Genomic DNA, 13,784 nt, shown 5'->3' with positions numbered 1-13,784 from the left:
ATTTTTATCACTTTTGGTCCCGAATTTTCCTAATTGTTCCATACCAATAAATTCATGCACAACTTATATCTCAAAATAAAATCGAAGGTCAAGAATCCCGACTTAGTTTTGTCCTTAACTTATCGTAATAAATCCAGATTATTCCACTGTACAAAAATACAGGTTCTAACACAGAGTGGACCGGAAGGATGCGAAAAGAAACTCTACAATGAAAAAGTGTGGCAATTGCACGACATATAGAAGCAATTTGTCCATGAACAGGTATGGTCATACCGATTGTTAGCATTAGCTCTTTAGCACATAACACCTAAAAATATTTCTCCAATCACCGGTTTGCATTAGCTCATCAGCACATAACACCTAAAAATATTTCTCCAATCACCTCTCCATATTTCTCTGATGCTACAAGAAGGAACCTATCCAAGAAATATGGCAAAGGTGATTGGAGAAATATTACTTTAGATATGGACGTCATCATTGTTCCAGTGTCTTGGATAGGAGTTTGGAGCAAAATCACGGACAGGTTGGGAAATATTCCACACTAGAAAGTGTTGTCATTCCACCTTCCATCGAAGTTACGTGGCCAAGAACAAGTATGGGACATGCCAATTGCTGAAGTGACAAGTCCTGTAGCAAATGCTTATAAGAACATAACACCTAAAAATATTTCTCCAATCACCTCTCCATATTTATCTGATGCTCGAAGCAACCTACTCGATAAATATGGACGAGGAGATTGGAGAAATAATACTTTAGGTATGGACGCCGTTACTTTTCGACTGGAGCAAGAGAAACAGTCCACCACTGGAAAGTGTCGTAATTCCACGTTCTGTCGAAGCTACTTGGCCATGAACAAGTATGGGACATACCAATAGCTGAAGTGACAAGTCCTGCAGCAAATGCTCATTAGCACATAACACATAAAAATAGTTCTCAATCGCCTCTCCATAATTGTCTGATGCTAGAAGAAGCAACCTATACGAGAACTACGGGAGAGGAGACTGGAGAAATATTACTTTAGGCATGGACGCCGTTACTTTTCGACAGTCTCCAGTCAGACGAGTAAGGCACTGGATATGAGTTTGGAGCCATATCCGGAAGGATGGGAAGAGAAACAGTCCACCACTAGAAAGTGTTACAATTCCACGTTCTATCGAAGTTACTTGGCCATGAACAAGTATGGGACATACAAATTGCTGAAGTTACAAGTCCTGCAGCAAATGCTCATTAGCACATAACACCTAAAAATATTTCTTCAATCACCACTTCTATAATTCTCGGACGCTTGAAGAAGCAACCTATAACCAAAAAAACACATAAAAACAAAAAAGTTATTGAATTTATTCCAGAAATTAGAACTTCAGGATCGTAAATTCTACCTAAACCAATTAATCCGAAATATTCAAACTTAGATTACCAAGTAAAATTCTCAAGTACACTTATCTGCAATTTTTGCCAGAAACATCTACCTGAATGAGCACTTTCTCCCCATAATTCTGCTTGACGGCGTACATAAATTCATCTAAAAGTTCGGCATATTCCTGAACATGGAAAACAGGATCAAACAAAGTACATTAAGGAAATATTACATCCTCTACAAAAAGTATGATAAAGTAAGCATGATCAGGCATAAAAATCTGTGAACCTGTCCTGTAGCTCTTCTTTGCCTTACCTCAATGTAAAATTCATCGTTCAACAAATTCTTATTGTTTGTACCCACATCAACGGTAACGGGTAAAGACTGAAAAGAATGAGAGGACAATGAAGCAGTTCATCTAATCTGATAGGCACAAAAAGCGAAAGCAATCTGATAAGACGATACGACTGATAAACCTAGTACTCGCACCGTCCAAAAGAATGGTACAGATTGGAGTACGGTGGTCCTTCAAATTAAATTGATGATACAAGCACCAATTTCTAATTAACCTCGCTATAAAAACTAGCCAGCATTGATGTAGACACACATTCCAGATTTCTCCTTAATTATTTATGAAGGCTGCTACCAGTCATAGTGACCATCGAAAACGTTTGCCTATTGTTTAATTGGTTTAACTAAATATCAAAAATGAATATCTGATTGGTTTAAAATTGAAAAAATTGAACAGTGATTGAGTTCACTATACATACCTTTGGAGCGTCTAATGGTCTTGAGCACAGTTTTGTATCCCTATGTATATTTACCGCTCTTCATAACAAGAGTGAGCCTATCGTTAATGCTCTCATGAGTCTTCTTCTGCAAAATTCACAACAACAAGCCCTTGTTTAACATTTACCACAAACGAATGACACGCATTTTCATGACCTGATTCCAACACAAATATTGATAAATAAGAGATACTTACGGTCTTCTTTTCAGCAACGACGGTGAACCGGAAGGATGCGTAAATAAATACTCTACAACTAAAAAGTGTGGCAATTGCACGACATATAGAAGCAACTTCGCCATGAACAGGTATGGACATACCAATTGTTAGCATTAGCTCAGCAGCACATAACACCTAATAATATTTCTCCAATCACCGGTTAGCATTAGCTCATCAGGACATAACACCTAAAAATATTTCTCCAATCACCTCTCCATGATGCTACGAGAAATATGGCACATGTGATTGGAGAAATATTACTTTAGATATGGACGTCATCACTGTTCCACAGTCTTGGATAGGAGTTTGGAGCCATATCCGCAAGGCCAGGAAGAGAAACAGTCCACCACTAGAAACTGTTGTAATTTTACTTTCCATCGAAGTTACTTAGCCAAGATTAAGTATGGGACAAGCCAATTGCTGAAGTGACAAGTCCTGTAGCAAATACTCATTAGAACATAACACCTAAATATATTTCTCCAATCACCTCTCCATATTTATCTGATGCTAGAAGCAGCTTACCCGAGAAATATGGGCGAGGAGATTGGAGAAACATTAATTTAGGTATGGACGCCGTCACTTTTCGACTGGAGCAAGAAAAACAGACCACCACTAGAAAGTGTTGTAATTCCACGTTCTCCCAAAGCTACTTGGCCATGAACAAGTATGGGACATACCAATAGCTGAAGTGACAAGACCTGCAGAAAATGCTCATTAGCACATAACACGTAAAAAAAAAAATCTCCAATCAACTCTCTATATTTGTCTGATGCTAGAAGAAGCAACCTATCCGAGAAATACGGGAGAGGAGGCTGGAGAAATATTACTTTAGGCAAGGACGCCATTACTTTTCGACAGTCCCCAGTCAGACGAGTTAGGCACTAGATATGAGTTTGGAGCCATATCCGGAAGGACGGGAAGAGAAACAGTCCACCACTAGAAAGTGTTGTAATTCTACGTTCTATCGAAGTTACTTGGCCATGAACAAGTATGGGACATACAAATTGCTGAAGTTACAAGTCCTGCAGCAAATGCTCATTAGCACATAACACCTAAAAATATTTCTCCAATCACCTCTTCCATAATTCTCAGACGCTTGAAGAAGCAACCTATAACCAAAAAAAACACATAAAAATGAAAAGGTTATGGAATTTATTCCAGAAATTAGAACTTCAGGATTGTAAATTCTACCTAAACCAATTAATCCGGAATAATCAAAGTTATTTTATCAAGTAAAGTTCTCAAGTACACTTATCTGCAATTTTTGCCAGAAAACATCTAACTGAATGAGCACTTTCTCCCCATAATTCTGCTTGACGGCGTACATAAATTCATCTGGAAGTTCGGCATATTCCTGAACATGGTAAACAGGATCAAACAAAGTACATTAAGGAAATATTACATCTTCTACAAAAAGTATGATAAAGTAAGCATGATCAGGCATAAAAATCTGTGAACCTGCCCTGTAGCTCTTCTTTGCCTTAGCCCAATGTAAAATTCATCGTTCAACAAATTCTTATTGTGTGTACCCACATCAACGGTAACGGGCAAAGACTGAAAAGAAAGAGAGGATAATCAGTATTTCAGTTGATCTAATCTGATAGGCACAAAAAGCGAAAGCAATCTGATAAGACGATATGACTGATAAACCTAGTACTCGCACCGTCCCAAAGAATGGTAGAGATTGGAGTACGGTGGTTATTCAATGGAAATTGATGATACAAGCACCAATTTCTAATTAACCTCGCTATAACAACTAGCCAGCATTGATATAGACACACATTCCAGATTTCTGCTTAATTATTTATGAAGGCTGCTACCAGTCATAGTGATCATCGACTGCTCAATTTGAACGGTCGAGGTAAGAAGTATGCGGTTAGCTTCTTGAGACAGTGATTATAACGTTCTCCTATTGTTTAATTGGTTTAACTAAATATCAAAAACTAAGAGCTGATTGGTTAAAATTCAAAAAACTGAAGAGTGATTGAGTTCACTATACATACCTTCGGAGCTTCTAATGGTCATGAGAACAGTTTTGTATCCCAATGTATAATTTCCGTTTTACATAACAAGAGTGTGAGCCTATTGTTAATGCTATCATGAGTCTTCTTCTGCAAAATTCACAACAACAAGCCCTAGTTTAACATTTACCACAAGCGAACGACACGCATTTTCAAGATCCGATTTCTACACAAATATTGATAAAGAAGAGATACTTACGGTCTTCTTTGCAGCAACCATGGTGAACCAGAAGGATGCGTAAAGAAATACTCTACAACTAAAAAGTGTGGAAATTGCACGACATATTTCTCCTATCACCTCTCCATATTTCTCTGATGCTACAAGAAGGAACCTATCCGAGAAATATGGCATAGGTGATTGGAGAAATATTACTTTAGATATGGACGTAATTACTGTTCCACAGTCTTGGATAGGAGTTTGGAGCCATATCTGGAAGGACAGGAAGAGAAACAGTCCACCACTAGAAAGTGTTGTAATTCCACGTTCCATCGAAGTTACTTGGCCAAGAACAAGTATGGGGCATGCCAATTGCTGAAGTGACAAGTCCTGTAGCAAATGCTCATTAGAACACTACACCTAAAAATATTTCTCCAATCACCTCTCCATATTTATCTGATGCTAGAAGCAACCTACCTGAGAAATATGGACGAGGAGATTGGAGAAATATTACTTTAGGTACGGACGCCATTACTTTTCGACAGTCTCCAGTCAGACGAGTTCGGCACTGGATATGAGTTTGGAGCCATATTTGGAAGGACATCAAGAGAAACAGTCCACTACTAGAAAGTGTTGTAATTCCACATTTTATTGAAGCTTCTTGGCCATGAAAAAGTATGGAACAAACCAATAGCTGAAGTGACAAGCCCTGCAACAAATGTTGTAATCAGGATTTCAGTATATCTAATCTGAGCACAATAAGCGAAGAGAAATCTGATAAGACGATATGACTGATAAACCTAGTACCCGCACCGTCCCAAAGAATGGTAGTGATTTGGAACAATATTTTTTGCTTACTTACCGTCTACCGAACACCAGAAAATAGATAAGCAAACCACTTATTTTCCTGGAAAACATTTTCTAGGAAAACAGTTTCCTTCCTACCAAACACACTACTAAAGATAAAAGATTAGATTGGGAAAGGAGTCAAGTATTTTTCCTTTTATAAGACACTAATTTATTTGTGAATCATTTTCATTTTCCAAAAGTTCACATGCCAAATCAGCTAAATTTCCATTAATCTTTCAGAAGTAATTTTTATTAGAAACTGAAGAATAACATGCTCTTTTGTTAATATTCTTGGTCCAAAGTGAACAGAAACCTTATTGAGCTTAATAAAGACAAGCAAGAAACAAGCATTTAGTCCCAGATCAATAGGGCCAGTTTGAAAATCCTTTTTCAATTAAGATATGAAACTCATTCGACCAATGAACGATGCATAAATGTATAAATTTAAACACTAAGAACTAAATTAGATAATTAGTAGCCCAATAATTTGGTCCTTTACAGAAAATATATAGGATATTCACCTTTGTTCCTTCTTTGTCTTATCATCCCCTCTTTGTTGTTCTATTTCTGCTCTTAATAGTCCAATATAAATATATATAGATTGGCCTGGAGGTCTGCTCATGGTATAGCAATCAATTGATGAAGATTGCAACATCACTTCAAGAGATCATACATCACAATTATGAACTAGTTGAAGATGTAAAAGATATCGAGTTCGGAAATGTCCCTCAATATGTGAAGTGATTATACATCATTAAAAAGAATTGGCCAAAGATGTAAATGCAGTTGTATATGGAAATGTTCTATTGCCTCAAAATATATATCTCATAAATTTTGAGGCATAGGAACATTTGCAAACTGAATAGCATTTTTTTTCCTTATACTAGACATCAAACTATCTTTGTGGCATTTTCATTTTGCCAAACATTTCACATGCCAAATCGGCTTAGCTTTTCTTTCAGAAATAGGTTTTATATCCTTCGGCAAAGTGACAGAGACCTTGTTAGGCTCAATAAAGAAATAAGCATTTGGTCACAGCGAAATGTCAGCCGAGGCAATTTGAAAATCCTTTTGGGATAAGAATCATTTTATTCAACCAACAAGCAATGCATAAATATTGAAATTGAAATGCAATCAACTCAATTAGGTAATCAGGACCAAAATAATTTGGTCCTTTAAGAAAATATATAGGAAATTCACCTTTGTCCCTCTCTGTCCAAGCACCCTTTCTTTGTTATTCTATTTTTACTCTTGATATTCCAATTTATTTATTTAACGAGAGATTGCAACATCACTTCAATAAATTGTACAGCATTATAAAGAATTAGTTGAAGATATAAATGCAATTGATTCTGGAAGTGTTCCTTTGCCTCAATATGTGACATATATATTGAGACAACGGAACATTTCTAGACCCAACTTTATTTACATCTTTAACTAATTCTTTATAATGTTGTGCGATCTCTTCAAGTGATGTTGCAATATTCACAAATTGATTACTATCCAAGGAGTAGATGGCCAGGGCATTCTCGAATACTCTGTGCTCCGCTGTCCAGAAGAAGGTACTGCATATCTAGTCGGTGCTTGCTTCTTTCCCGATCTTCAAGAAAGGGCTCAAGCATGATTAAACGGTTGTCATTTTCCATTGACAAATACTGCAGCTGTCATGTCCACATCCAGTATAATATTTCTGCATTCATTAACATTTGATAAATGAACAGCCAGACTTCTAATCTTCGTAATCAGTGGAGACTCAGATGCAGTAATGGACGAAAGATAAGGGGAACAGGCAGATCCCACTCAAAAACAGAACGAACACATGATGAAATACATAAATTTTCTAGATGTTAAGTTGAAATAAGGAAACAGCTTTGTTAGGTAAAGATGAGCAAGAAAAATGATATTCAAGATAGAGCTAAACTATAAGGAGCAAGAATTCGATAACAAGTTAATTCATCACGGTTGGAAATAGTAGCTGTAACAAGATACTTTTGGTAGCTTACCCACTAAAGTACCTAATGGGTCCCATTCAAAGAATATGGAGCAAACAAATGACAAAAAGAATTGAGTCGTCTTTTTCTATAAGAAGGAACGAACTTAACAAGGAAGAAGATTACTCAGAGGAGGATAAATTTCCCTCAAGCTAAACAAAGGTTACATCAACTAAACAAATCTTTCCATCCTCGTTAAGACAGTTAAGGGAACAATGTAACAGGAATCTAAGCCTAGCACCACAAAGGAAAAGAAAGCCACCAATCCAAGATATTGTGTATCGACGATTACTAAGAAGAGGAAAAATCCAACATGTGTTATTACCAAATTTCAGCGAGCTATTGAAGCTATTAGTATAGTTATCTTACTAGTGTAAAACATTTACACTGTAAGGCATTATGTGGAAGTTCTAATAAAGGGTATTTGTGTATAAGAATATTGATACAAACAACAACTATGTGTCCATTCCGAGCAAGTTGGGGTCGGTTTTTGACCGAAATATAAATCTCTAACCTTGACTAAAGAATCCTAGCAGATATTGGACCTAAACTAAACATACTGACATGATTAAAACTTAATGCTAACTAACTGTATGCTAATATAGATCCTTTTCTACCATTGTACACTATTTTTTGCTAGGTTTGCATGGATTCTAGTGATTGTATGCCTTTCAAGGCACCTTATAACAATGTTACTTTAGGTCTACTTGTCTCCTTTAAACACCTTCCCTCAACAACCTACGAATCGGTGCATCTGAAGTGTGGGGTCCAGTCCCCTATCCCATATTTTAAGGAAGGAAGATTTTTCTTCCTTTGACAAAATCACATTTGTAGCAATTGTGGAATTGGCCAACAAGCCAATTCTTTTGTTCACATTTTCGTGATGTAAGCGCTTACCTCATCATAGTCGTGACGTAAGCGCTTACCTCATCATAGTCGTGACGTAAGCGCTTACCTCATCATAGTCGTGACGTAAGCGCTTACCTCATCATAGGAAATTCATTCCTATAAATAGGCAGCTTATGGTTCATTTGTAATACACCAAGATCATTTGCTATACACACCAAAATCTCAGACAATACATCTGAGTGAGAGCAAAAGTGAGGTATTCCATAGACTGTAAGAAAATAGTCTGTGAAGAAAAATAGAGTGTGAGTGATATTGTAGTGAGGTGGGAAAATCAAAAGAGTGTTATTTCTTTTGAGGGTGTAGTGGTCTTAGGAGTATTTGTACTCGTTACTACACAGTGTAAAATTCCTCTATAGTGATATCAGCTGCTCCTCTTGGCCGTGGTTTTTCCCTTATTCAGAAGGGTTTCCACATAAAATCTTGGTGTCATTATTGCTGCATTTTATTCTTGCTGATTTAACCATAAGTTAGTGTTCCGCGTTTATCACTAATACCGTGAATATTATTTTTGCGGGTCTATTTTATTCCCATCAAGTGGTATCAGAGCCAAGGTTCTGTCTGAGTATGCTCTGTGGTTGCAGCACAGTCTGAACTTCCACATCAGAAAAGAATTACTTTGGTCTTCGAATAAAATAGTATTTGTATTTGTGATAAACAATGGAAGCCAACACTAGTAGAATGGTTACTTTGAGTGGCGTAAATTATGTCATTTGGAAGGGCAAAATGGAAGATTTGCTCTATGTCAAGAATTTTCATCAACCTGTCTTTGGAAATAAAAAGCCTGATAATAAATCAGATGAAGAGTGGAATTTGTTGCATCGGCAGGTTTGCGGCTTTATTAGACAGTGGGTTGACGATAATGTGTTGAACCATATTTCTGGAGAGACACATGCTCGGACCCTATGGGAGCATCTTGAAAGTTTGTATGCTCGAAAAACTGGTAATAACAAGATGTTTCTGATAAAGAAAATGCTGAGTTTAAAATACCACGATGGTTCCGCAATGACAGATCATCTGAATATTTTTCAGGGGATCATGAACCAGTTATCTGCTATGGGCATTAATTTTGATGAAGAAATTCAAGGCTTGTTTCTACTTGGTTCCCTACCAGATTCTTGGGAAATTATTAGAACTTCATTATCAAATTCTGCTCCGGATGGTGTGATCTCTATGGATCTTGCCAAGAGCAGTCTTTTAAATGAAGAGATGAGAAGAAAATCTCAAGGTTCCTCCTCATCAGATGTTTTGGTGACTGACACTAGGGGGAGAGGCAAGAATCGTGGTTCTCAAAATAGAGAACATCATAGAAGCAAATCCAGAATCAGACTTAAAGATATTGATTGCTATCATTGCGGGAAAAAAGGGCACACAAAGAAGTTCTGCCGGATTTTGAAAAAGGAAAATAGAGATAAGGAGGAAAAGAAAGAAGATGGCAATCGTGTTGCCGCTGTCACTACAGAAGATCTTGTTACTGTCCTTGATGCGGATCTGATAAACATTGCTTGTGATGAGTCAAGCTGGGTTGTGGACAGTGGTGCCGCATCTCATGTGACATCAAGGAAGGAATTTTTCTCATCCTATACTCCGGGTGACTTTGGAACTTTGAGTATGGGTAATGAGACTATATCTAGGGTGGCTGGTGTTGGAACGATTTGTTTGAAAACTAGTACTGGAACTAAACTAGTTTTAAACAATGTAAAGCATGCACCTGATATTCGTTTGCACTTGATCTCTGTTGGTGTTTTGGATGATGAGGGATATGTCAGTACCAATGGTGCTGGAAAGTGGAAGCTTACTAAAGGTTCCATGATTGTGGCTCGTGGCGAAAAGCGTCATGGTCTATACTGGACTACGGCCTCTACCTGTGTTGATATGGTGAATGCAGTTGAGAGCAATAGCTCTTCAACGTTATGGCATAAGAGGCTTAGCCACATTAGCGAGAAAGGACTAAATGTTCTGGCCAAAAAGAAATTATTGTCAAATTTCGAAAGTGCTAAATTAGAAAAGTGTGAGCACTGCTTGGCTGGAAAACAAAATAGAGTTTCTTTCAAGTCTCATCCTCCTTCAAGAAAGACAGAGTTGCTTGAGTTGGTGCATTCAGATTTATGTGGTTCAATGAAGACAAGGACTTTGGGTGGTGCACTTTATTTTGCTACCTTTATTGATGATTGCTCAAGGAAACTTTGGGTCTACGTCTTAAAGACTAAAGACCAAGTGTTGGGTGTCTTTAAGCAGTTTCAGGCCTCAGTTGAAAGAGAAACTGGAAAGAAGCTGAAGTGTATTCGTACTGATAACGGTGGTGAATATTGTGGACCGTTTGACGAATACTGCAAGCAACAGGGTATCAGACACCAGAAGACTCCTCCTAAGACTCCTCAGCTTAATGGTTTAGCAGAGAGGATGAACAGGACCTTGATGGAAAGAGTCAGATGTTTGCTTTCTGAAGCAAAGTTGCCGAATTCCTTTTGGGGTGAGGCTTTATTGACCGCTGCACATGTTATTAATCTATCCCCTGCGGTTGCTTTGCAAAGTGATGTTCCAAACAGAGTTTGGTATGGAAAGGATGTTTCCTATGACCACTTGAAAGTGTTTGGTTGTAAAGCTTTTGTACATGTGCCTAAAGATGAAAGGTCGAAATTAACTGCCAAGACAAGGCAGTGCATCTTCATTGGTTATGGCCTTGATGAGTTTGGTTACAGGCTATATGATCCAATTGAGAAGAAGGTTGTGAGAAGCCGTGATGTTATCTTCATGGAGGATCAAACCATTGAAGATATTAACAAAGCGGAGAAGATAAAATCTTCAAGTTCTGAAGGTTTAGTTAATCTTGATCAAGTTCCTCATACAAATGCTGATGAAGTTGGTGGGCTCGATGACGATGGTGATGCCCAGAATCATGTTCCAGATCAGCATGTTGATGATGATAACGATGCTGCTATTGATGAAGTAGATGCTCCTACTCATGAAGTCGTGGATGAGTCAGATATTCCACTTAGAAGGTCTACTAGACAGCATGTTCCTTCTTCCCGTTATTCACCTAATGAGTATGTATTACTCACTGATGGGGGAGAGCCTGAATGTTATGAGGAGGCTATGGAAGATGAGCACAAGGATCAATGGATTGAAGCCATGCAAGATGAGATGAAATCTCTGCATGAGAACCATACTTATGAGTTGGTGAACTTGCCTAAGGGCATGAGAGCTTTGAAGAACAAGTGGGTGTTCAAAGTTAAAGCCGAAGAACACAGCTTGAAGCCCAGATACAAAGCTAGATTGGTTGTTAAGGGATTTGGTCAAAGGAAAGGTATTGACTTTGACGAAATATTTTCTCCTGTCGTGAAAATGTCCTCCATTCGGACAGTTCTTGGTTTGACTGCTAGTCTTGATTTGGAGATTGAGCAGATGGATGTGAAGACTGCTTTTCTTCACGGTGACTTAGAAGAGGAGATTTATATGGAACAACCTGAAGGCTTCAAGGCAAAAGGTAAAGAAAATCTTGTATGCAAACTCAAGAAGAGTCTCTATGGATTGAAGCAAGCTCCCAGACAGTGGTACAAGAAGTTTGAGTCTGTTATGGGGGAGCAAGGTTACAAGAAGACTTCTTCAGATCACTGTGTGTTTGTACAAAGATTTTCTGATGGTGACTTTATCATCCTTCTGCTATATGTGGATGATATGTTGATTGTAGGCAAAAATGCTTCCAGGATTGACGAGTTGAAGAAACAATTGAGTAAGTCTTTTGCAATGAAAGACTTGGGTCATGCTAAGCAGATTTTGGGCATGAGAATTACTCGTTCGAGAGATGAAAAGAAGCTTTATTTGTCGCAGAAAAAGTACATAGAACGTGTACTAGAGCGCTTCAATATGAAGAGTGCTAAGTGGGTTAGCACACCTCTTCCTGGTCATCTGAAATTGAGCAAAAAGATGTGTCCTACAACAACAGAGGAAAAACAGAGAATGGCCAGGATTCCTTATTCCTCTGCCGTCGGAAGTTTAATGTATGCAATGGTATGCACTCGACCAGATATTGCTCATGCAGTCGGTGTTGTTAGCAGATTTCTCAAAAATCCAGGGAAAGAGCATTGGGAAGCTGTGAAGTGGATACTCAGGTATCTAAGAGAAAGATCAGATGAATGCTTGTGTTTTGGAGGATCAAATCCAATTTTGAAGGGCTATACAGATTCTGATATGGCAGGTGACCTTGATAACAGAAAATCCACTACTGGATATTTGTTTACTTTTTCAGGGGGAGCTATATCATGGCAGTCAAAGTTGCAGAAGTGTGTCGCACTATCTACAACGGAAGCGGAGTATATTGCGGCTACTGAAGCTGGCAAAGAGATGATATGGATCAAGAGATTCCTTCAAGAACTTGGATTGCAGCAAATGGAGTATGTTGTTTATTGTGACAGTCAGAGTGCAATAGACTTGAGCAAGAACTCCATGTACCATGCGAGAACAAAACACATCGATGTCAGATATCATTGGATTCGTGAGCAATTGGAAAGCGAATTGTTCCAAGTTAAGAAGATTCACACGAATGAAAATCCTCAGATATGCTGACCAAGGCGGTACCGAGAGACAAGTTTGAATTGTGCAAAGAACTTGTCGGCATGCACTCAAATTAGAAGCCAGTGTACCCTCCTTCAGGTGAATGGGACTGGAGGGGGAGATTTGTGGGGTCCAGTCCCCTATCCCATATTTTAAGGAAGGAAGATTTTTCTTCCTTTGACAAAATCACATTTGTAGCAATTGTGGAATTGGCCAACAAGCCAATTCTTTTGTTCACATTTTCGTGATGTAAGCGCTTACCTCATCATAGTCGTGACGTAAGCGCTTACCTCATCATAGTCGTGACGTAAGCGCTTACCTCATCATAGTCGTGACGTAAGCGCTTACCTCATCATAGGAAATTCATTCCTATAAATAGGCAGCTTATGGTTCATTTGTAATACACCAAGATCATTTGCTATACACACCAAAATCTCAGACAATACATCTGAGTGAGAGCAAAAGTGAGGTATTCCATAGACTGTAAGAAAATAGTCTGTGAAGAAAAATAGAGTGTGAGTGATATTGTAGTGAGGTGGGAAAATCAAAAGAGTGTTATTTCTTTTGAGGGTGTAGTGGTCTTAGGAGTATTTGTACTCGTTACTACACAGTGTAAAATTCCTCTATAGTGATATCAGCTGCTCCTCTTGGCCGTGGTTTTTCCCTTATTCAGAAGGGTTTCCACATAAAATCTTGGTGTCATTATTGCTGCATTTTATTCTTGCTGATTTAACCATAAGTTAGTGTTCCGCGTTTATCACTAATACCGTGAATATTATTTTTGCGGGTCTATTTTATTCCCATCATGAAGGTCGACGTAAGACATGGCTTAACAATCTTTTATTCTTTATATGTGCTACTTGCATCTTTTGTCAAATGTGATTATTTTTAATCTTGTCTAATTTTGGATGACCACAAAATCACACGGAACATATTGTTATCC

The 13,784-nt window shown here is 38.1% G+C and overlaps 1 long non-coding RNA gene across 2 annotated transcripts; it reads right to left on the bottom strand.

Moving 5' to 3' along the window:
• Positions 1-4,026, bottom strand: LOC132629373 (uncharacterized). Of its 2 annotated transcripts, XR_009578208.1 has the most exons (6): positions 2,886-4,026; positions 2,343-2,798; positions 2,128-2,233; positions 1,646-1,741; positions 1,470-1,541; positions 1-1,298 (listed from the first exon to the last, which is right to left on the bottom strand). It is a non-coding gene; the product is annotated as an uncharacterized LOC132629373 (long non-coding RNA). The 2 variants fall into 2 exon arrangements; XR_009578207.1 differs by having other exon boundaries at positions 1-1,741.
• Between the last annotated feature and the right edge of the window lie 9,758 nt (positions 4,027-13,784).

This window comes from Lycium barbarum, chromosome 2, assembly GCF_019175385.1.
Source record: "Lycium barbarum isolate Lr01 chromosome 2, ASM1917538v2, whole genome shotgun sequence".
In the NCBI taxonomy this organism is placed as follows: Eukaryota; Viridiplantae; Streptophyta; class Magnoliopsida; order Solanales; family Solanaceae; genus Lycium; species Lycium barbarum.
The sequence above is the reverse complement of the archived record's forward strand: the minus strand, read 5'-3'. Positions and strand labels throughout refer to the sequence as shown.